General features: G+C 37.8%; 1 long non-coding RNA gene across 1 annotated transcript in view; it reads right to left on the bottom strand.

Annotated features, from left to right (window-relative positions):
* The window catches only part of LOC141788193 (uncharacterized), a 111,590-nt gene extending 90,907 nt beyond the window's left edge, over nucleotides 1-20,683 (bottom strand). Inside the window, exons 1-2 of the long non-coding RNA XR_012598118.1 lie at nucleotides 20,604-20,683; nucleotides 20,393-20,499 (exon numbers count right to left, since the gene is read on the bottom strand). This is a non-coding gene — a long non-coding RNA (uncharacterized LOC141788193). The remainder of the gene's footprint in view (nucleotides 1-20,392; nucleotides 20,500-20,603) is intronic.
* Between the last annotated feature and the right edge of the window lie 3,198 nt (nucleotides 20,684-23,881).

Raw genomic sequence — 23,881 nt, 5'->3', positions numbered from 1 at the left:
AGGAGGATAAAATAAAAGGTGAAAGTCCCTTTTTTAGTGTCTGTACTGCCCCATGAATTAAAAACAATCCCTACTTGTCAAAGATAAATAAATGTTTCAAAGCTGACAAAAAGATTTGAGATACATAAAACAGTACTTTCTGTGTCTGCAGCCTGACCTCACTAATGTCTTGCGCAGCTAAATAATGACATATTCTGAACCACAGCCACACACTGAACTTTTACGAATGTGGTGACAGTGTTTGAACCAGATATCTTCTGCTGGAACAAGTGAAACTTTTTCTTTTCCTTTTTTTGTTTCTCTTTGTTTTGCTTTTGTTTAAAAGTTTGTAAATTGTGGTGTATGTGTTCTGCAGCACTGGTTTTCTTCAGCTCATTGGCTTGCTTTCCTTTTGCAAACTTCTAATCTTCCAGTTGCATGTGCAGCACACTGTATGTGTGAAAATGCGTATGTGACAGACGCATCCTCACACCCAAACACAGAGTGTCAACTGTAGCCTACACCTGTTCATCTGAGCACCAAGCATTGCTTACTGGTGAAGGCTGCAGAAGACAATCACATATTGATTCATGGAGGTTATGAGTTTTTCCAAACATGTATCCACAAAAACCCGAAGGAAAAGCTCAAATCCCATCATGAATGATTAATCGTTTTACATGTTCAGTCCATTCATATTGATATGTTTGTATGTGCCCAGGTTTTTTTCCTGTCCAAGCAATCTTGGTGTCCCAAAAGACCTCATTTATAGAGAGTAAGTTTGCACAAGCAAACAAATAAATAAATAAAAATAAACATACATATGGCCATTTCCATGCTGAGTATGGATGATTAAAATTCACCAGACTAAATCCAGTAATGTTCCTCTGCAGACCAGCGTACATTTGTGCAAAGAGTGTGAGAGAAAGTACGTGATTCAAGTCCATGTTATTGCAGGTTTGCACTGCAGTAAGAGACAGATCGCATAAAGAGGAAGGACAATGTCCAAAGCCATTAGTGTGCAATAAACGTAATTGAACATGAAATTAATTGAGTCCATCTCTCTTGCTTTAATCGTAGGATAGTCACATGCATTTTTTATGGGCTATGACTTACTGTGGCTATTTATATTTTTTCAAGTCATTTGCAGCTCAAGAAATAGGAATTATTGTGCATTATGCAATCACTTAGATCTCCAAAGGACACTAAAAACATGTAGGTAATTCTATTAAAAACCTTTAAAATGAAAGCCATGTTTTCACAAGACTGTTGCTTTGGAAACCAGACTTATATTCAATTAAAGTAAAAGATAAAAATCAAATAATAAATTGAAGGTCAATGTTAACATGAAGCAAATATTTAGTGTTGGCTCAAAAGTAACTGTTCTGAACAAATTACATCAAGACTAAAAGTATGAGCTGCACTCGTTAAAAGAGAAACTTACTGAAAGAGTGAAAGGTTATATTGTTTCTTGGGTTTCAGAGTCATCATAGAAAAAAAGATTGTTGTGTAAATCCCGTGAGTGGTTTTGAAAAGGCAGAAACAACATTTGTTAAGAAAATGTGTTTTTTTTTTTCCATCATCAAAGCTCCTTTTCTGTGCTAGAGGTTTTAAAATTGACTGAAATGAAATGTATGCCTTTCCATTACCTTAACAAGCAAAGGTCAGGTGAATGTTGAATGAAGTAGTCCTTAACATACCGCTGATGGAGCTATTTTAGACATTTCCTGGTTCAATTCAAAGTGAGTGATACATTTTATTCTTGAAGTCAGCAGATTTCAGATCGGGATGCACCTATATGAATTTGGTATCGGAGTTCAGTCTACTACAGACTCAAAAAGGTAGATCAGACGTTGGTGACAAAGCACTGATCGATTAGACATATCTATTAAACTCTGTTCTATGCTCTTCTGTGTTTACAACAACCATGTTTCATCATCAATGCCAGTAGGTCAGTATATTTTTGCGAGGTAGAGCTAAATTGTCATGACAGAGGATAACTACAGCAGCTCCACAGTTGAGAGGTATTTTATGTTTACGTTTTACGTTTTGTCAACAACTCAGATGGCAACTCGCAATATGTGCAAGTTTTAATTCCTCACTTATTCACTGCTGAGGTTTACAGTTAAATTTCAATTCCTATTAGTAATGGAGGTTTATTCACAACACATTTCCACATTCATTATCCCATAATACTACATACAGTCAGTTGAAAATAATTTTTATTTCATTTTGGTTTACAAAGTTAGAAAAGCCAGAAGTTGCCAAAATTAAAGGGGCTGTGAGGAATTTCAAAGTGATTCTGAAAAAGGCTCCCTTCTAAATATATGCCTGATCGTAATCCACACTTTAAAATGAGATTATCAGAGCAAATATTGCTGGTTACAAGCTATTTTAAATTGCTGCTTCTTAGCTTCCAGGTCAAGTCATTGATTGATTTACAGCAGTCTCTTTGACACCACCACGCCGGCTAACAGCTGAAGTTTAGTAGTGAAAAGAGATAGAACACAAAGATCTGTGTTTTTCTAGGCTAAAAATGATTTCTATAATTAATTTTGTAGTAATAGTGGACACAAAAGCTCTAACTGACAGAAAAAAGGCTGAGGAGTAAAAGAATGCATGGGAGAGTAACACAGACTGTGCTTAAGGCTAGTTAGCCTTTAGCTTGGGCTGTATCACTCTATAAGAATAATAATAACAAATTTATTTGTATTGCCCTTTACATCAGAAGATCTCAAAGGGCTATAACACAGGGGCTAAGCTGCAGCAGTTATTCTGCAGTGGTCTGTTCAAACTTGAGAGTCTATCAATAAAATGAAGAGTGAGGTTACATTAGCCTTGCTTGGTAGATGACTGACAGGACATAGCTAACCAGGATTCAATAAAGTTAGACATTACGGACTTGTCTTAGAGCACTGGGCTGCCAGCTGCGCTAAATATAAATGGCTAGTTGGCTACTAAACTACTTACAAACTGACAGTGTTTACTTGCTGTCACGTTAGCCTACAGATACATCAGAGCACTGGGCTGACAATGTTGCTACATATAGCCTGCTGCTACAACATTTGCTTGATGTCAAGTTTTAAACTGTAGCTCTAAATAACCTTGGCATGTTATATATCCAGTAAAAAGTTGTCTTGTACAAAGAAATTTGTTTCAATCTGATCTCCATTTAATTCCAAAACAAACACACGCCTCGCTAGAAGTAATTTACGACAGCGTGTATGAGACCCCAGGACACAAGGTGGCGAGGCAGTCCAATTAAAACAGATCCTCCTCATAACATCTTTAAAGAATAGAGCATGTTGAATTAATACTGGATCACTTTAAGTGTTGGCTAGTGCCAAAATCTAGGGATCAGTTTTGAAATCAGGACTGGAAAATTATAAAGGTGCATATCACACACACTCCAACATACACACAGCACCTGAAAACAGCCTGAAATCTCTTCACACCTCTGTTCCTCCTTCCACTGGCATGGCAATGGGAAGACTTAGTCCCACCATGATGTCTCTGAAAGATTTATACAGAGGGTAGGATGTTATATCAAGCCTTTCATTGACAGTATAAAAATGACAAAAAGGCTAAACTGACACATGCACAGGTCAGTATCAGCAAGAGGATAAAACGTAATGTTTTTTTCAATTGGGCTTGTTTGAACAGACACATAATGAACACTCTGCACAGTAGCTTTAATATTTAACATCTTCATTGGGCTGCGATGAAAATTCATGTGAGAAAATTCCAGCCCATGTTAAAATTAGTGGGCACTCCAGATATCAAGGAGGTGATACTAGGCCCTTTGGAATCAAGAAGATTATCTTAAGTAAGCCACCGCACCCTTGGAACAGCCAAGTGGCCAGCATTTAAAGGACTGCACTCTGAGATGAAGAGGATCATGAGCTGTTTTTATTTATCTCCCTACTCCTTATGAAACTCTTGTTTTTATTAGGATGATGTATCTCTAAAAGCAGCCCAGCTGCTGAGTCTTCTCCTGTCCAATTAGACTTTGTATAATGGCACTGGTGCATTATGTTGTCACAGCCTGCTGAGTAAAGCAAAGGAAACTTGTGGGTATTAGAAAAGTAGGTTAGATTTCAATTGCACAGTATGTGACTTTAAGTAAATAGCTAGTACAATGGCTTATGTAAATTATGTATTTTATGCTAATGTGCCTCCCTGCTCTTCACATTCACAGCTGTGGTTTCTTTGAAAAGTAGCGTCCTGTTTTTAGTGGGCCGGGGAAAGAAGAAACTAATCTTTGTAGTTTCATACCGTGGCATCTGATGATACATTTTATATATTTTATGAAAACATGCACTGAAAGATTTATCCCTTTGCCTTATTTCTTTTATTCTCCTGCTGACATTTTAATTTACTGTACAGCGTCCCATTCACAGAAATCTATCATTTTATTGATTGTTCAGCTCCATGGCCACACAGAGAAGTAAATCCATATAACTATCTCCTATTGTTACTTCTTCCCTGGGCGACGCAGCTGTCCCCTCTCCACTTGAACACCTTGTTAGCTTGATTGTGTGAACTTGCCCCCAGCTGAAGTCAGCTAAAACATTAATTGGACACAGGGAAAAGTTCACATTTCTCTCTGCCATTCGCTGCACACCTTTCCATTATTTATGCTCCCTGATGTGAGGAATTCCCTTTGATAGAACCAATCAATGAGCACTTTGAACACCTACTTCGCAAGACATGATGGCATAGATGGTATTGGATGAGCGAGAGAACAGGTAGTCTCAAATTTCTGTATGGACTGTACTGCCTCTCCTTCTATTGAGCTGGAAAGAGTTTGCTTGATCCCCCCTGAGAAACCTGAACGTACTGTGGTAGAGAACTCTTCAAAACTATAAATAAATCTCAACCCTGACCTAATGAGAAGTTTTCTTTTATGCATGTAGTACCTATAGCTCAAGCTATACACCTGTAAATTGGCCTTGACCTCAAAGAGAAACAGAATGTATCTCAGTGCAGGCTGTTCCCAAAGCAAAAGAGTGCCCAATAGCTTGGATTGCTGCAGTAATTTCCACATAACCACAACATCTAGCCTTGGTGAAATGTCATTTTCCCTCTCTACCGGGTTGCTCTCCCCTGTTTTCTAACTAATGAGGGTAAAATGTAGAAAAACATTCCAAAAACTAAAAAACAAGACAATTCCCAATCCCCAGTTATCATGACTATTCAGAAATAATTCTGTTTTGATGAAATCTTGTGCCTGAAAAGCTTTATTTACTTGAAAGCAATCCTCAGCCCTCGATACTCTGTTATGTGGACTGTGCTAACTGTGGATCCAGACTCTCAGTGGTAGTCCGCATGTTGTGCGAGTGCAGCCATCAAAAATTCTCTTTTAATATCCTTTGCAAATAAAACATTGTTTTCGGTTCGTTTTGAAGATCTCCAAGTCCTTGTCTCTCTCCCTTTCTAGCGCTCTCCAACTGATGCAGCCTACACTTATTGATCATCTCACTAAAGCATTCCCTCTCTGAGCACAGCAAGGACAAGAGCTCATGATTTAAGAATAAGAAGTGTGTTTTAGTTCCAACACGTGTTTCTTTTCACTGCTTTTTTATTTTCCCAGTGCTCTGCAAAGCACGGTCGTGGATTGATTCACCGAGAGGTCTGGGTGATGGCTCTCCATGAACACATAGTGAGCAGGCAAAACTTCTGCGAGGTGTGCTGAATGACGCACAGGCGAGTCAGTTCAGAAAAAGACAAATCAAGCCAATATGTGCACCTCAAAAAACAACACTGAAGCACAGCACTGACTTTTTAACACTGTTGCATGAAGACCTTGCTATTATGAGTTGAGAATTAGGGAACTCAAAGAGTGGACTCTTAACCTTAATCACAGAGAACAACTTGTGTTCATCTGCATCTATGACTGACAAGATAGGACAAAACTAAAACAGAGATTGAAACAGGAACTCGATTTGTAACTGGTGTCGAAAGGTCTAAGGGACAAAAATGTGCTACATGAGATGAAATGTTTAACACTACAACAACATTGCACAGTGTGATGCACTAAAAAATACTCAAGAGTGCATATCTACTTTTAATCAAAGATTTTAAGTCTAACTTCTGTTTTACATGCTTCAGTAAATGCGACATGTTTCTCAAAGCTTTACTTCAAGTTGCTCATTTGGAAAAAAAAAACACCAGATTCATGTCTGTTCCATCTCTGCGCTGTACAGTTGCATGCTCTCTAACCCATCAACTTACACCAGCTGCTAGCTAAACAGGATTGGTTTATTTTATTGCTTGGTTTGGGTGCATGACTTCCTGTCCTGCTTGATCTGTTCTGTGCAAACTGATAAATAGCTGCTTCATCATTCGCTAAAAATAGAATTCTTGCTTCAATGATCCAGAGGGCTCCGACCTCTGGATCGTGAAAGAACAAGAACCCAACAGAGCAGAGTTGTTGTGAGTTGACTAAGGCTGGGTATTGCTAAGAACCTCATGATTCGATTCAATTTAGATTCTTTAGGTTGCAATTTGATTTGATATCGTCACCTGAGGTTTTGGTGCAACAGAAAAACCCTGACGTCAGACTTTGAAGCTGAAGGAGCTGGCTTTAAGCTGCTGCTGCCGCTGCTTTGGCTGCCATTTTGTTGTTTGGTCTTGTGCGGCCCTTGTTCATACAATGCGAATAACACGCACAGCACCTACCACTTGCCAGGAAGTGAATTGATTCGAAGATTTGCTGAACCGATATTGAACTGGGCAAGGAAATATTGTGATGCATCAATATTTTTACCCACCCCTAGAGCTGGCACATTAACTTGAACTGAAACCTATCAGATCCCATGCAACCTGGTGTACGTTGGCCGCAAGGGTCGCAAACAGCTGTTGGACAGGAGTTGGAGCTTCCCTAAAATGTATGAAAGGTGTACAATCATAGCTTTTGTACTCAGTCTTCCTTCCAAAAAGTTAAAAAAAAAAAAAAAAAGTTACTGTGTTCACAACAGTGTTAATTTTGTTATTAAAAACATTGAAAGTCACAACATGAAATGCTCAGAAATGATGTTTTCTTTCCCCATGACAAAGACAATGTGATTACAAGGCAAAGTACATCAAAGAAGAACAAATGTTTTGTTTTTGGTTGATGAGACAGAAATCTTAATCAAACTCATTGAAATTTTCAGGTGCCAGTTTTGCCTAGTAGTTAAGTTGCCTATGTTATTTATCTCCACTGTGTGTCTTAGTTGATGAGAGTTGCGTTAATCGATCGGTTACCTGCAACAAGTGTTCTGCACTGTGGCACAGCGATTAATTGTGCACCCATATTCACGACAAGCAGCGTAGTATTTATCTCAGTTCAGCTCAGTTTTTCTTCCAAATTATCCTTGGGCTTCTTTTGGTTTGTTTTCTGTTTTTTTTTTTTATCTCATAATGCCTGTGTTGACTTCTTTTCACCGTTCAAACTTCTTTCCAAATGAAGAAAAAGGAATAAAATGTGATTTTCACTGAAAGGGCTGAAGGCCGAAGCTCCAAATTGGAGAGCCAAGTTGTCACAAACATGAATTACATTTCAAGCACAGAAATAAAAGCCCTGAGTGTCTCCCAAAACCCTTCAGAATCATATTATTTGATATTAGGAATTGATGTGGATTACTTACTATTATACTACTCCTTATTGTGAGACTTAGTTTAAGTTCCAGTTTTCATCTGACATACCTGGAAAAAGTCAATGATGTGTAACATTTACTTTACAAGTAAAGAAAAATTCTTCGGTTTTCTTTTCTTTGACATGATGTGTCAGTTGACCTTAGTCTAGCACCTTGCTCACATTTCTCCATGTCAAATCTAAATTGTTTCTTTTTACCACTCCATTTGCATTTGGATTTGAAGTCGCATTGTTTTTCAGTCATTGATTTTTTTATGTTTACTGGGTAGCAGCACTTGTTATTCACAAACAGCAGAGACGGTAGAAAACTTCATACCTTTTCTGCCTGTTCACTCCGACCAATCAGCTTCGGGCGGATGATAAACCCCCTTTTTTTAGATTTTTCCGTGAACTGTTGACTTGATTCAGCCTGTAATACTGAAGATTACTTCAATTACAAGGGCTTTCATCAGAGGGCTATAGACTCGATCATCATTGTGTGAGCTCACACTGCAAAAGATAGACTTAGATAACAAAGAAAAGATACAATTCTGACCCGAAATCTATAAGATAAGATAAGATAATACCTTGAAACACCTATTTTTTTCTGTGACATACATTCTTTATAGCCATAACGACAAATGTCTTCCTCACTGGCTTTCTATTTGTGGATGCTGTGCACTTTTACACTTCTATAACATATGTGTTAACTGGCATACATGCAAATAATGGAGGTGTAACACTGCATCCAAAGCTTAAAGGCTCTCAGATTATGACTCTCTATGACTCTTTTTAAGATGTGCAATGTTTTGGAAGCAAATAAATAGGAGATTAGATCTTATTTTGAACACTTCTTTCTTTTTTCACATATTTTTTTAAGGATTTAAAGCCACAATGTAATGTATCTTTTTATTTGTAGTTTTGTTGAACATTTGTTTTAACATGACGATAAGTTGAACTCTATAAACTCAGTTTGTAGCATAGTTTATTGTACAGAAGGTGAGCCCTACACTCTGAGACCTGTCTGTAAACTCAATAGACTCTCAAGTTTGAACAGACCTCTGCAGCATAACTGGGTTATGATGCACATTATCACAAACAGCTTAACCCGTGTTTTAGCCTTTAACTGTGCTCTATCACTCTCTTGTTTAGCTTTCCCCTGCTCTTCTGTCCTTTTTTCTATTTGCCAGTTCAGCTCCAGTTTCTGCCATTACAACAAAATAAATCCAAGAAATTGTTTTCTTCAGAAAAAAAGAACAGATTTTATTCTCACTACTAAACTGAGCTGGCCTGCAAAGAGTCAATATAGGGAATTTGGGTGTACTAGCCATAAATGTGCTTATGCTAGGCCAGACCACAGATACTGAGAAATAGCAAAAAATAACTGAATCTGGCGCTGGTAATCTCAATTTAAATGAAGGATTATGATCAGCCAACTACATAAAAGTGAAACAATTTAAAGATCACTTATAGAGGCTGCTCAGTGCCTCCAAATGTGATCATTTATTTGATTTTCCAGAGAGTTGTGACTAAACCTAGACCTCAGCAAACTTTAACAGCTTCCTCAGTAGGATGTAAAAAGTTTGCCATGGACTCACTTTTTTCCATCAGAGGTCTCTTACTTTCTGATTTTTTCTTGTTTCCTCTTCATCATTTATTTTTTTACATGTGGGGCAGTTGTAAGAGTATACTAATACAAAGTGAGAAACAAGGAACAAATGTTATCTCTCCAGCAGATAACACTGTTGTAAATGATTTCTCTGCGTCTCTCGCTGCCTCATTCTCTGTCTCATGTTTAGAAGCAGATCCAAAAGGACTTCAGGTGGCTTTGCTGTTGTAATCCTCATATTAGTGACACTTCATTTGAGCCCCTCTCGCTAATCTCAGGTAGCGGTTACACTTAATGATTCTCCGGCGCCCTCATTCTGCTTAAGTAAATGGGAAAAGGGGAATGAGACAGACAAAGAGTCAGAGACATGAAGAGAGAAAAGGAGGAGAGTGAGAGAGGCTGGAGTTTTGCTGAGCAGGGAAACAGTGCCATCTGTTGACACACTTAAAAGGAGATACAATGCAGCAAAGACTCTCATTCGAGGACAGTTATTATGCATGCATATACCTGGTGCACACTTATCAATTTTTGCCAAAACACAAGAGAGGCTCATTTATTCCACGGCATCGCTTTCTGAAGATAAATTTGGAGAAGCAATACATAGAAATCACATTCGTCAGCTATAATGGAGCAAAAAGGAAAAAGAGCTGCATATGGCAGAATGGTAATGAGTCACCAGTGAATCTTTTTTAATTGATCAGTCTCTTAGCAAAGCAAAGGCAGAGAGGGGGGAAGGGGGAGGAAAACAAACACTCCAGAAATGTTGATTTGGAACAGACACTTCAGAGAACAGATTAGACTATCTAATTATCATCTTTGCCTTCGGATGACGCCTTTGATGTGAATGTGACTGCCGAGTCTTTCCCCTCACTCTGTAAATAATGAGAATTCTAATTAAGGGACGGAATAATCGCGGGGCTCATGGCCTTGGTTTGCTTGTTATTAGGCCCTCTTAAATCCTAGGGGATGGACAGCGGGCATTTAGAAGGGCAATGTGGAGGGATGTTTGTTGTTGTTTCTTTTTTTTTTTTTCAAGGAATTAGGAGTGTTGGCCGATTTACTGGCAGCCTGGCTTTTATGTTGTCAGTCGCTATGGAAGGGGATGTCAATCATCTTAGTCATTGAATAAAAAGGATGGTGCTGTAGATTTTCAACAAGTAGATTATGGCTGTGTGGGAGCTGTGTTCATGCTGTGACTGGGTTTTAAACCAGGGTGATGAGGGCTTTGTAGCGGAGTATAGTATTCTCTAACTGCACCTCTATTCTGCATGATTAGTGTATCTCATTAAATTGTGCTTAGGGATTATGAATGTAGAGATGCAAAGACTGAAATGTCATAGTTAAAAAGTACTTTCACGAGTATAAGTCATTTGTTGCTTATTTGCCAGATGGGTCTCAACTCCATCTATATGAGTTGCATGAATTGTTAAATGAATTGTTAGTGTTCTGCTAAACAAGTAATTCTGAGATGATGGATTTGAAAACTGTAAAGTTGAAAAAAATGGCCTCTGGTGTTTAGATAAATCAGATATTCAAAACTCATCCTGGAGGGTTATTGGAGACTTCTATTGGCTCGTTGAAAGTCTCAACAATTTTAACCTCAAACTGTATATAAGAACGCCCGTAGCACATCTATCAATTGTTTATTATAAGCATTAGCGTTTTTCAAATTTACTTTTAATGTGGACGTTTATTTGAAAACAACTATTTGTGAGGAATTGACAACTCTTTCAATAAGAGACAGCCAGATGGAGATGGATAACTTTCTCAGGAGCACTTCACTGATATTTCATGGGCATAACAACTCCCTGCTACTTAGTCTCATGTCAAAGAACCAACAAATCAGAGGCTGGAATGACCAAGCTCCAAGTAAACATAATGAAAACCAAACATAGCGCAGACAATATCTAGTTCCATTTTCTGTAGCGTGGTGATTTCACTCACCTGACTTCATACCTATGGAATGGTAAATGGACCAGTACTACAGTTCCTTTCTAGTCTTTCTGACCACTCAAAGCGCTTTTCCACTTCTAGCCTCTTTCACCTATCTACACCACATTCATACACTGAAACTGAGACAGCTATTGTATGAAACCATCCGTTTTGGGGTTTTTTTTCGTTCGTTTGTTTTTTTAGCTAGCACATTCAAATCCATTCACACACCACTGATGAATTTTGGGGTTTAGTGTCTTGCTCAAGGACACTTTGGCATGTGACCACAGGACCTTCCAATTTAGAGATGATGACCCTACCAATGAGCCACAGCCACCAATCTGCATAAATATGCATTATTTCATGACAGCTATGCAGAACTTGATAAAGACGTTCAAACTTATCACTTAAATTAGGCATCAGTGTGCCAGTGACTTACATTAAAAATGTGCCAAACTTATGTCAATCTGCTTATGGATTCAGAACCTGTTTTTGCATGGTATTGGATCACAGACAACTTGCACGTGATCTTTGTTAACCTGAAGTAATCCATGGCTCTTTATGGATGTGATATGTTTGTATGGATTAATGATTTAGCTTGGACATGGACTTCTGTTCTTTTTTGGTCCAAATAAACAAATCCCCTGTAGTATTTTTTTTTTTTTTACAGGTGATTAACTGTAAAAAGTATTTTATTCCTGGTCCAAGTGTCTACCTCTTGATGTGCCTAACCTAAAGTGAAGATGGAGCACAGCTTTGTACTCATAGAAACACCCCCACTTTGAGCCAGTCGCCAGTTACCATAATAACAGGCACTCTAGCTCTACGGTACATTCATTTGTATGTTTTACTTTACATGGTTTTCTCACCCTTGAGGGATTCATGAGCACCTGCTCACTTTACTTTATCCCTTTTATAAAATCGTAAGGTACTTGTGCTAAGTGTTTGCGTGTAATGCCATACCTCTGATACACTTTATTCATGTTGTTAATTTTGCTTTGCCTCATTAACCTGCATCAGAGGGCTTGATATGAATTTTCAATCTCCTCGTGTATAATATTTCCATGTTTATGTACTTGTAATCTATGACACTGTGAATCTTTAAATTGCATCTATATTGAAAACGCATGTTTGTATTGATCAGAACAGATGTGCTGTTTCATTGATGAACCCAGAGGTTTTAACGCACCAATGATAAAGATCCCTCATCATAGAAATAAACACATGGTAAGAAGCAAGTGCAAGTGTATATTAAAGGTTTTGCTTACACTGCTCATATGATCTGTCAGCTCCATCAAAAAATAAAAAATAAATCAAGAAGCAAAATAACTTATCATATAGTGAAAATACATTTGTCAATAATCATACTACTGTCAAATAATGAGTGGTACTCATTCACATTTAAGTGGAACATCTAGTTGCATGATACTAAAAGTCCTTTTTTCCATCTCTACTTTCAGTTGGACACAAGACAGTTGGACTTTTATTCACTGTAAGGTATTTGAACTTTGCAGCATTGATTCTTTTTCTAAAGTGAAAACCCCCTTTAACACTGACCTGGGGTTATGGGTGTTCATGTCACATGGCAGTCAAATGAGAGTTATTGGAGTCCCACGCACTAAGCCAATGGATTAATGGCCTAAACTAAATGAATTAACCTTAAATCAATTACCCTTCCAACCTCATCGACCCCTCATGTGACATGGCGTGTACTGCCCGCAGAGGATTAAATGACTGGGACCTTACAGTTAATGATGAAGCATCTTGAATAAATCAAGAAAAAAAACAGAGGAGTAATTTAAATTTAGTTTAACAGTCTGACATTACTAGATAAGAAAAGTTAGCTCAAATTAGTTTTCAAAAAACAACAAAATGTTGAAGCTTGGACACCCTAGAGGAGAAATCATAGGTTTCTCTCCCCCTGCCTTTACATTTCTGTGCATATAGGTCTGAATGTGTCAAAAGAAAGAAACATAAGATCTGAGGCTCGACCTGTGATGCCATCAACATTTAAAGCCTGAAGCTGCTCATTTGCATCTCTTTGCATAGCAGGACAGAGCCAGTGGTTTTGCAGATCCATCATTTTATGGATTTTCAGCTAGCATAAGTGTTACTTTACAGGAACGTTATGTTCTCCCCTTTCTAGAACACCAGTCTAGGATTTTTCTTTTCAATCACACAGTCAACATATTCGGACTTCTTTAGTGCAGAATAAACCACTTATGAACTTGTTATTCTAATTTCTTATGATCAAACATGCAGATCATGCCCCAAATATCCAAACATTAATAATAATCTTGTTTTAAGCAGCCTTGGGTCACCATTCATTGCCTCTAGCCTTGAAGCACAAAGGAGTGGATCATACGGCTCAACTGTATAATATGGCTCTATCAAAGACATGAGGAGGCACAGAAAGAATTCAGTGTACAACAAACTGTCCATTGTAGCATTGAATTGGGAAAAAAAAAAAGCGGTTTCGTAGCTGCCCTGTCATTTTGATCTTGCTGTGTGAAATTGAATGAATAAATTACCTCGGTGGGAATTAAGCATAATAAGCGCACAAACGGATAATTAATGCACCTTCATGTCAGCTCTGCAATATGGAGTTACAATTTGTATGCATGTAGTATCTCACAAAGTGAGCTGTACTATGATTATATTTTGTTGTATTTTTAACATGCACGTACACACTAATGTGTTTTATTCATGAAGTCTGGTTGGTCACTGCTCATTGCATAAGCACTCAGTACTTCTTGTTCATTACAGTTTCTTAACAGTTTGTCTGTAATGTAGCTCTGTTGTTTTGAGGTTTATCTGAACTCCAGTTCCATGGGATTCCTCAACCACACACAAGTATGAAGGAATTTCAAATGCTCTGTTTTAAAACTACACACATTAAAGATCTGCCAGCTGTGAAATGCAAAATAAATAAATAACATTAAAACAAATACTTGCCTTGTTATGATTTGTTTGTGATGTTTAAATGAATATTTGTGTATGTCAACAGCGTTTTTCTTTTCCTTTTTTAGGGATGCATATCAATTACAGATGACCCTGGAATTAAAATATCTGGTTGTTGAGAATTTTCTGAATGTTGTTCTTGCTTATAAATGAAAAAAAGGTCTCCAATAAGCTAATAAAAGCTATTGCTGCACTTCTAGAGAAAACATGCTCAGTACATGCAATGTTTTTCTTGTTAGTTTGAAAGTAAATGACCTTTTATGGTTTCTTTTTTCAAGTTGTTTTCTTTTCTGTTGTTATCATTATTTCATTTTTTCACTTATCACATTGAGAATTATTATTTTATGACTTCCTTTTTGTCTTTTGCTGCTGCAACACCTAATATCCCTTTTGGAAATTTATGAGGTATTTTATTTATCATAACGCTACATTTTGAAAAATAAACAGTCAATGAGTCAAATGTGGTGAGTTTTTTTAGGGAAAAAATATTTATGAAAATCATAAGACAAAAAAACAGGATTTTTCAATATCAAGATTAACACTGGGTCAGTCAATCCCAATTAATGCAAGATGATGATTACCAGAGGCATCATCACAATGAAAAAGGGAAGGTGAAAAGGTGGACAAACACAAGAACTCATTCAGTGCTAACATAAGAAAAAATAAACAAGTCAGAAAAAAAAGACTTTTTGAGTTTCCAATTCAGGTAAACAACCCTTCAGAATTTCTAAAGCAACTATTGACAGTTTACAAATCTCGACTGTCTGATATATTGTGAAACAGTTTGGGCAGCTAAATTTATACGAATTTTGAACCAGCTCAACTTTACAGTCCTCATATGGTCTCCTCATATTAACTTATTACTCATGTTTGCAAAAATGTTGGCCTCAAATGCAACTTAAATGTTGTGTATAAGCTGTAGTGCAGCCATCGGCCACTAGCAGGAGCTATAGCTCCAGTCAGTGGCCTTTGCCAAAATGTTACAATGCTCTACCACTGTGATGTCAGCTGTTAAAGTGGACAATAAGGCTAGGTGATACAACTTAAAAATAAAATCTAACCAAAGTATTTTTTGATTTTAATCCAAAAAAGAAAAAAAGAAAAAAGTAAATGACGAAGAAATTACCAAGCGCTTTACTCCAGGTGATTAGCTCAACTTTTGGGTCATCAAATTAGTAAGCTGTGTGGATGTAAGCCTAGTGACTGTTGATTTAATGCATTGGGAAACTCATGCATGACACCTATCATGCAATGATTATAAGTTAACTACACAAAGCAAGGACATTTTTTTATGTACAATGTCCAAACCTTAAGAGTCCCCTTTATTTCAAAGTGCCAGTAAGCTATCAGAGAGTAATAAATTTCATCAAGACAAGCAATTGCAAACATTTCCTGGATCTTAGAGAAATTGTTTTCAGAAAATTACACAAAAGTCAGACCCCAGCAACCTCACAAACTCCCACCAGAGAGCAACGCAGTATTTATTCTTCAAAAAACTCCAGTAAGGTCCCCCTTTGCTTCAACTTTTCAGTGCTAGCAGCTGCCAGTTTAAAATATGTATAAATGAACGATTTAGAGTTGCTTTTAATGATTGTTTTGTATATTTTATGAGATCAAATATAGAAGCAATATTAATATTGAAAGTAACATTACCGATTCAACCAAGCTTTTACCACCCACTGGAGCAGTTTCAAGCAGCTTGCTCTGAATTTTACACAAATCTGGCTTTCTGCCTGCAAGATGTTTCGTTACTTTCCCTCAAACCATTATATTATTTGGTGTTTTTGCTGTGTGGACAACAATCGAAGAACCCACAGCTAAGAATGACCTACAGGTGCTCATTCAGGCTAAAAAAGCAACTGCAACCAGCATCATATATAGACTGTCAGCCCCTTGTTCCTCGAAACCCGGTGACAACTCATTCTTGCGGGCAGTTGTCTCCTTTGAAGAGGCTTCTCATCAAGAGAGAATTTGTCCTCATGGAATGAAGGTTGTCAATTACAATGGCTTTGCCGCTTATTACTGAGCAGGATTCAGTGACACCTGTCAAAATACAGGGTGAGACGGTGAGCATGATGCAATTCTATCAGTACCTGGTGGTGTGTATCAACGACAAGCTGGACAGGACTAATAAAATATATCGCACAAGAGGTGGCAGGATACAGTCCTTTAAAAGCCTCCCTTCTATCAGCGGCAGTCAGCTCACTGGTTTGTAGTGATGGCCAAAGGAGAAAAAGCAGAGTGAAGGATGCAGACAGGACCTCAACCAAAACTTCAGGAAACTTAAGTTTATTTTTCATCTGAACCTGGACGACCCTGAGGCTGGAGGATATATCGAGACACATGCCAAACCAATCCCAATTCTCAATAACCATTTCCAACCTCTCAGTGGTGAAACCCTGCATCTGCTTCAACACCCCAAGGTGCAGCACGAAGGTCTCTTGGTGACCATTTGTTCCTCTCACAGACAGATCCCATCATTTCTAAACGGCCCTTTGGTCTCTGCAAACTGTGCAAGAGTATGTGCAGACCCTCTGCAGTGACCCGAGATAACCGATGTCCTGGGCTGTCCTCTGCATCGACCGCTGAGGCTACGGACTAATCAATATTCATAATAATTCACAGCTAATTTTTCTCCTGGACAGAACTCTGCATATGAGCCAGCAGTGGAGAAAATCTATTTTAAGCTCTGTCAACAATATTAAACATTCCAGATTTTTTATAATTTACATTATTAATAACCCTAGTTTAGTATTTTTGTGTAGGTAGCAGTTGGCAGAACACTCAGATCCTAAAACAACAGCCTGTAGAGTTTCAGTGCCAATGAAATTGCATAAGTATTTCAGCTTAAAATTAATATACATGACCTGATTTTACAGTGTGGTAATTTGGAGTTTTGTAATTTTACAACAACAACCCTTTAAAGGTTTGCATGTTGTGTAAAATGTTGACAAAACCAGATTTGGGGGTTTTAAAAAACAACATAAATGCAGCACAACTGAAAAAGTGCCAAGACAACCTATCAATTATTTCAAGTGAAATAAAATCACTGCACTATTAAACATGTACACTCATTTATAAATTTTAACTCTACAACAGGTTGTAAAAAAACGTTAAAATAGGGACAGCACAGAGTCTCTCAAAAGTAAGAACTGGAAGGGGAGCTGTGTGAGCAAACGGTTAACAATTGGGGATTTTAGAATGATGTTAGAGTTAAAAATCTGTCAATTCAGTGATAGTATCATCTTTAGCACATAGTATCATTTGAAGATTCAGATAAATTCCAAATAAAGCAATGCTGGGGGTATGATTTTAGACCCCTCAAGTGGCATTACATTAAAAAAAAAAAAAACTCTGTAGTGGAAACCACCGCATGGGCTCAAATCCACTTCATGAAATTAATGTCTCTGAAAGCAGTTTTGCACTCTATCAAAGCTTTTTCTAAATTGGACAGTTAAAAAACTTTTCCTGAACATTTTCTTGATACAATGAATGATTGCAGCATATCTCTTTTCAGTCACCATGACTACCAAAACACCAGAAGACCTGAAACTGTGGAACAAGCCAACATTCCCGAATTGTTTTCACTCATTCTCCTTTGTACAAAAACTGACTTCAGAACTTGATAGTTGTTTGTGGCCTAAGTTTATAATGGATCCTTATTAAAAAATTTGAAATAATTATGACTCTTCCCACATCAGAAGTAAAAATGCAGCAAAGGAATGAACACTGAAAAAGCAAGAAAGAGAATATACCAGACTGTTTTTCACCCCAATTCAAATAAACATCTGAATGTAAAACGCTTAATTAGCACTAGTATGTAAAGCTCAAATTAATGAAATCATACACAGCAGTAATCACTCATGCCTCTTATTATCCACCACTGTGGTTTTCTAAACAGAAACAACAGATTATGTTTAAATAGCTCCCTCACACCTGTTTGGATTGTGTTTGTGTTCCCTGATAAATCCGACTGCATTTGCTGCTGCCAGATTCAAAATTCCCTACGGGGATTCATCGAGTTTTATCTCAAACAGGGATAGTAGAGCTATTCATCCCTTTCCAGTAAACCTGAAAAATCCTCTAATGTAATTTCTCTTGTATAATTGAAAGACTTTAAAATCATATCTACTCACATTACTCTGGGATAAGGGATTTTAGTCAGATTTGGCCAAATTTATGTCTGTCAGTCACAGAACTCTTCTAACCAGTACATGATTGATAGGCATCATTATTTCAACACCAATTATAACAGTCGGGGAAAATAGTTCTTTTTAAGCTTTACCATGGGGAAGACAGGCAGCCTCTAAAAACCATTCACACTGCATATTATAGAGTCTGCCCTCAGGTCAGAGCTTTATTTCTTTGAATGGCAGTGTGGAAATGAACAAAATAACAGTTAAAGGGTTTCTTCAAAACATATTCAACTGAAAAACAAAAGTGCTTCTGTTCCTCCAAAGAGTTTTAAGTCCACAAGTGTCTTAAAATGATGAAGTTTACACTATTCATAATGAAATTATGAACTGAAATATTGATTTAAAGTCATTGAACTTTTTAGGATGCTTATTTTACATAAGAAAATTAAGTTATAAAGCAGCACAATAAATGGAAGTTGTTTTTTATACTTGTGTTAAATAATCCCAGAAAGTTTCAAGGTGGACACAATTGGTCACATGAAACCATTCCCAGAAATTGATTAAATAAAAGTTGTCATTTAAGTTTCAAGAGAAGGTGCCATAAAGTGCTCTATTAACTAACAAAAAAAATCCTTTGTCAAAAACACGAATGAGAAATTTCCCTTTCTCCCAAAGTAACAAAAGGTAAGTATGCTATGGATCCATTTTCATGCTTTACTCATGACAGACAAGACCTTACAGAAGTAAATTACCAATAATCTTTGAAAATACTCAATTCTGACACAAAAATTGAGGTGTAAATTATAAGACAGATGGTCTAAAATGACTGAAATTGTGCCACAGATGGATATGAGATCACTACGGGGCCAGTGAAATTTGAAAAAAGCAGTAAGTAATTTTAGCTGCAAATGTTTAATCGCATTTTCAAGACGGTGACTACATCCTTGAGAGAATTAGCCATCAAATCCTCAAAAGATTCATCCATCTTACTGTCAGCTATCCTCCAGGACATCAGGCCTATGATTGGATAAAGGGGGAAAAATGTTACCCGCCCTGTTGTCATTACCCATCCATTGCTGGCAGGTCTATTTTTACTTCAAATAATGAGGAAGGAAGTTAGTTAACTCTGCCTTGATCCTTCTTGAAAGCCTAGTGGGGGTTTGAGGCTGAGTAAAGCGGAAGAGGGACGTCTAATGGTTTCTTTAATGTCTAGTTTAAATATATCTTTCTCAGTGAGACCTTCAAGAAAAAAAATGTACAGATGACCAAGTGAGGATATTATTCTGCCACTCTTTTAAAAGTCTCTAAGACTTTTATGTGCTCTACAGTAAAAGTGTTTGCTTGGATGGAAATTTGTAGTGGGCCACTACAAAAACACGATGACACTTTTACAATTTGCCCTGTACGTACAGAATAACTCTTTGACTACACCAGTGCATTACTACAAAAACAATTCAGAGACTGTCTGAGCATCGAATCAACAGATGTGTCTCTATCAAGTCAATACAGGAACTTCAACCAGACTGATCTAAACCGTAAAGTCAGAATCCTACTTAACCCTGAAGTACCCTTACTGATGTGTTCGCAAATCCATGCATAATCAGCTGAAATGAGAACACAACACCACCAAATAACAACAAAATCTCCTATGGTTGAAAAAATGAAAATGATTAAGTTTGTTTGTTTTTCAGTTTTCCTTCGATTATAGACAAGTTAGTTGATTCAACCAAAGTCATAGTAGCTTCTGCAGAGAAGAACTCCAAAGTTGTGCCACACTCGCAGTGAAAATGTTAAGACTGTAGACTGATGTTACCCATGTTCACCAGAGTCTACATGCAAACAATTGTTAGTGAGTACAAATCAAGTATTGCAGCAGAGGCTAATGTATAGGAACAACTATGTGAGGACAACCCAATAGGAAAATCAAACTGCAGCCAGAGTATGAGCCTACCGTAATTAACCTGAACTTTGACAGGATTTACATCAAAGTGCAAATTAACATGGACGAAAAATAATTAAATACATCTCAACATGGTGTTCAGAAGTGGTGTACAGAAATACTCCAGCAAACACTCCAGAAACTACTCATTCAGTCATCTCTGAGACAATACAGATAATTTACTGTGATCAGGTAATCTCAACTCAACAGCAATGACTCACCTGCTGTCATGTAGATCCTGTAGCAGCCTCTTGTCTCTGCTGGAATTGCCCTGTTCCCTCCACCCGAGGGTTACTTTTTATCCTCCTCTTCATCATGTTTGTTATTACTGAAGCAAACAAGAATAGCACGTGATGATGGATGAAATGTATTTGTGGCAACGTCTATAATGTTAGGGGCACTCAAAGCCTTTTTACGTCACGTCATACTCGCCTGTTATCACCACATCCTTGGTGGAGGCTGCTAAATGAAGCATCCATCAGTGTACCTGAGTCCAGTCTAATGCAGGGTCGTGACACGCACAACGCTTTAGCACATGCGTTTTCTCAGGCACGTGGACGGCTGTGCGATTTTCTAGTTTACGTCAAGTTGGACTGGTCCACCTGAGGGGGTAATAGGCATAGGTACACTGTTAGTCTCCAGTCAGGACCTATATGACCAAGATCCCGTTCCCTGCTACCAGGTACACTGCTCGATGAAAAATTGGCCACAACGTGAGTGTGAACGTTGTTTGTTATTTTGTTTGATTTGTTTCTGCATCAAACAGCGCAACTCGTCCTTACCTAAACCACGCCCACCGGAAGAGATGTGGCGCAATTAAAAAATTGTTCAGACGAAGTAGGCCTACCTGTAGCGACCTTAAATTATTGGTTTGAAGCTAATGTTGCCCGTAACATTGCCCCATTAACTACTCAGTTTCTACCATGAATGTAAAATAACGCAACGATGACAACTTATTTTTCATTCTTTTATTGTAACTCACTGAAACTTATTTGTTTCCTAGAATTACCCAAAGAAATCCATTTATTGGTCCGGATTTGGTTTCCGGGATGAAGAAGGCCTACATGTTTTCCAGGAAGAGTGGGCGGCAGAAGGCTATTCAGGAAACACCTGCTGAAGGTATGTTTTCTCTTGTGTGTGATGTGAAACAGGAGCATTTTAAGTTGAATATTGTGCCATGTGATTGTGCTGAATGACCCACTGGCTTTTTCTAAGCAGATTGTAGGTTTTGTCTTTGTGTTAGTTATTGTTTACAGGGCGGGCCTTAGCAAGCATTTGACAGAAATGCCAGATTTTTGTTGCTCCCCTCCCCTGTGTGGTGGCTTGAGCTCAAAGGCCCCCATTGTAGGATATAAGTGGCTCTATTTTATGGGGAGTGTGAATTTCTTAACAAAATCTAATTCAAAGTTATTCTGTAGTTTTCTGGACATTTAATTCCAAAACGCTGAAGTGTGAACCTTGATGGTGGTGTAAAGGTAAATTTCAGAGATCAATAAAGTTCATAGGATTAATCTGCAAAAGATAATACGTCCACACTGCACACTGAGCTGCTGGTATAGCTTATCGAAAACATATGTCTTCATTTCCCCATGATAGCTATTCACTTCTCTCAAACTCCTAATTACAAACATCATTTTCTTGACATTAGGGAAAAGTATAAGAAACCCCCTGCAGAGAAAGACAGAGAAAAGCAGAGTGAGACAGATTATTCACGGTGTCTCCACCCTGCAGGGCAGTAAAGCATATCGAAGGTTGGCGAGACTGCACCGGGCAGCTGCTGTGGCGTAAAGAGGAGCAGACCTGCCAGACACACAGATGTAGAGTAATGAGTCATTGTGTACTGGAATATAGTCAAAAGTCTGCATCTCTGTTTTGCTCCCTTGTTCTCCGTCTCCACTTCTCTGTGTGTGTCTCTCTCCTTCTCTTTGTATTGTGCCAGGCTTTGTGTTTATGCTTGAATTTGACATGAATTTCAATTTAATGAGCATCTTCCTTGCCTCTGCTTGTTTCTATTTGAAGAATAGGGCTGACATGGCGTTCAGATGAGGACTCAACTCTCACTTGTGACCACACGGTATGAAATAAAGTTTAATAAGGTCAGATTACACAAAGCAGCAGCAAAGGGCAGAATTTGTAAAGGTCACAGCGGGGGTAGAAAGGTCTCAGCGTGCAGCTCAGTAGGGAAATAAGGCAGAATAATATGACATCGGGAAACAATGAGGGACAAGAAAACAAAGGCACTCAAATGCTGCATACATTTTAAGTTTTTCCCTGACTTGTGCCCTCAATATTTGTTTGTGTCAGAGACTGAAGTCTGGCTTTCAATAGGAGAAGTGAACTTTTATCAACCTTGTGCAGCTTCTATTATTTGTCTTATTCATAATTTTTTTTTTAAGTATATTTCAGGGAAACTTTGAGAAACATTCTGGAGGTATAGATAGATGGCAGGGGTGTAACTTTTTATGCATGAGTGATTGGAGATTTTTTTAGCAAGACTGAATGGAAAAATAAACTCACCAGTTTGGAGTTTCTAGCAATTTATAAAAGTCACCAAAAGCTAAAGTAGCTGTCACTCATGCAATTCTATTGCATGCTAAGTGACTGAAATACACCATATGGGGGGAAATGAAGGGGAATACAACTTTTAAATAAAAGAGAGACAGATCCTATGGTATCCTCTCTTTCATTCCCAACACCCTCCTCTGTTTTCTTTTACTTTATTTTGTTTCTGTTATTTAGCAAAATTATTACTGCATAATCCAGAACTAAATGAAACAAAGACAGATTTTCTCTTCTTCTGTTCCTTTGTCTTTTTTGTCTGTGTTTATCATCAGTTGGAAGACCAAATCAGAGATACATTACTGCCACCTATTGGGCCAGAGAGCAACAGGCTGAGAGGATAGGAGTTAAGATAGGAAATTCAGGCACCTCAGCTCAAAAACACCCATTCTGATGTGTACTGGAGAGCCTCTTGGCCCTTCGCAAGCCAAAACAAATTTTAAGATGTTCTCTTGGTAGGAGAGACACTAGTTTGAGCTCAGTCTTTACAAGTAGTATGTGATTTATAGTGGCTGGATTTCTCTTAAAAATAAGGAGTCTTCATGATGCGTAAAATGTATTCATGAAGGTTTGTGTTTGCACAGGTAGTAATGCTCATCCCCTATCTGTGGCCATCTCCAATCGACCCAGTAGCAAGAGATAAATGTATAGCGCAAAAAAGTAAATTCAAGCCCTGGACTAAACTGATTGGCATAAAGAATATCAACCTTCACTACAATGTGCTTCACTTTTACCATAGCTGAATGAATTCAACCTGAACAGATATTCTAGCATACTCTGAAAAAAAAATCAACTCACTCAGGTAAAAGACCTTCTTGGTTGAATTGTGTTTGAGTGAGGCTTTGTGCATGAGTCTCACTAAATGTCTAAGTCTGTCAGGTGTCAAAAAGTTTGATGACACTGCTTTGAGAAAATAGGCAGAGAAGTAGAAGTAATGCAGAGAGAAATCCTCAGATATCCGGCAAAGGAAGTGACTCTTCAGTCAGGGTAACAGGAAATCGTATGGTTAGAATATGTAATAAAACAATATGGAAAAATAAAAATAGTATTAGTCTTTCTTGATAGCTTTAAACACCCATCGTGGTTAAGGTTGCTTCAACAGATTTTCCCTTTTACCATTAGCCAAGCAGCAGCTTCATTTGTTGTTGTAG

This window comes from Halichoeres trimaculatus, unplaced genomic scaffold (genome assembly GCF_033239565.1).
Source record: "Halichoeres trimaculatus isolate MK-OKI-2021-1 unplaced genomic scaffold, fHalTri1.1 fHalTri1_scaffold_3, whole genome shotgun sequence".
NCBI classification, from domain to species: domain Eukaryota; kingdom Metazoa; phylum Chordata; class Actinopteri; order Labriformes; family Labridae; genus Halichoeres; species Halichoeres trimaculatus.
The sequence above is the reverse complement of the archived record's forward strand: the minus strand, read 5'-3'. Positions and strand labels throughout refer to the sequence as shown.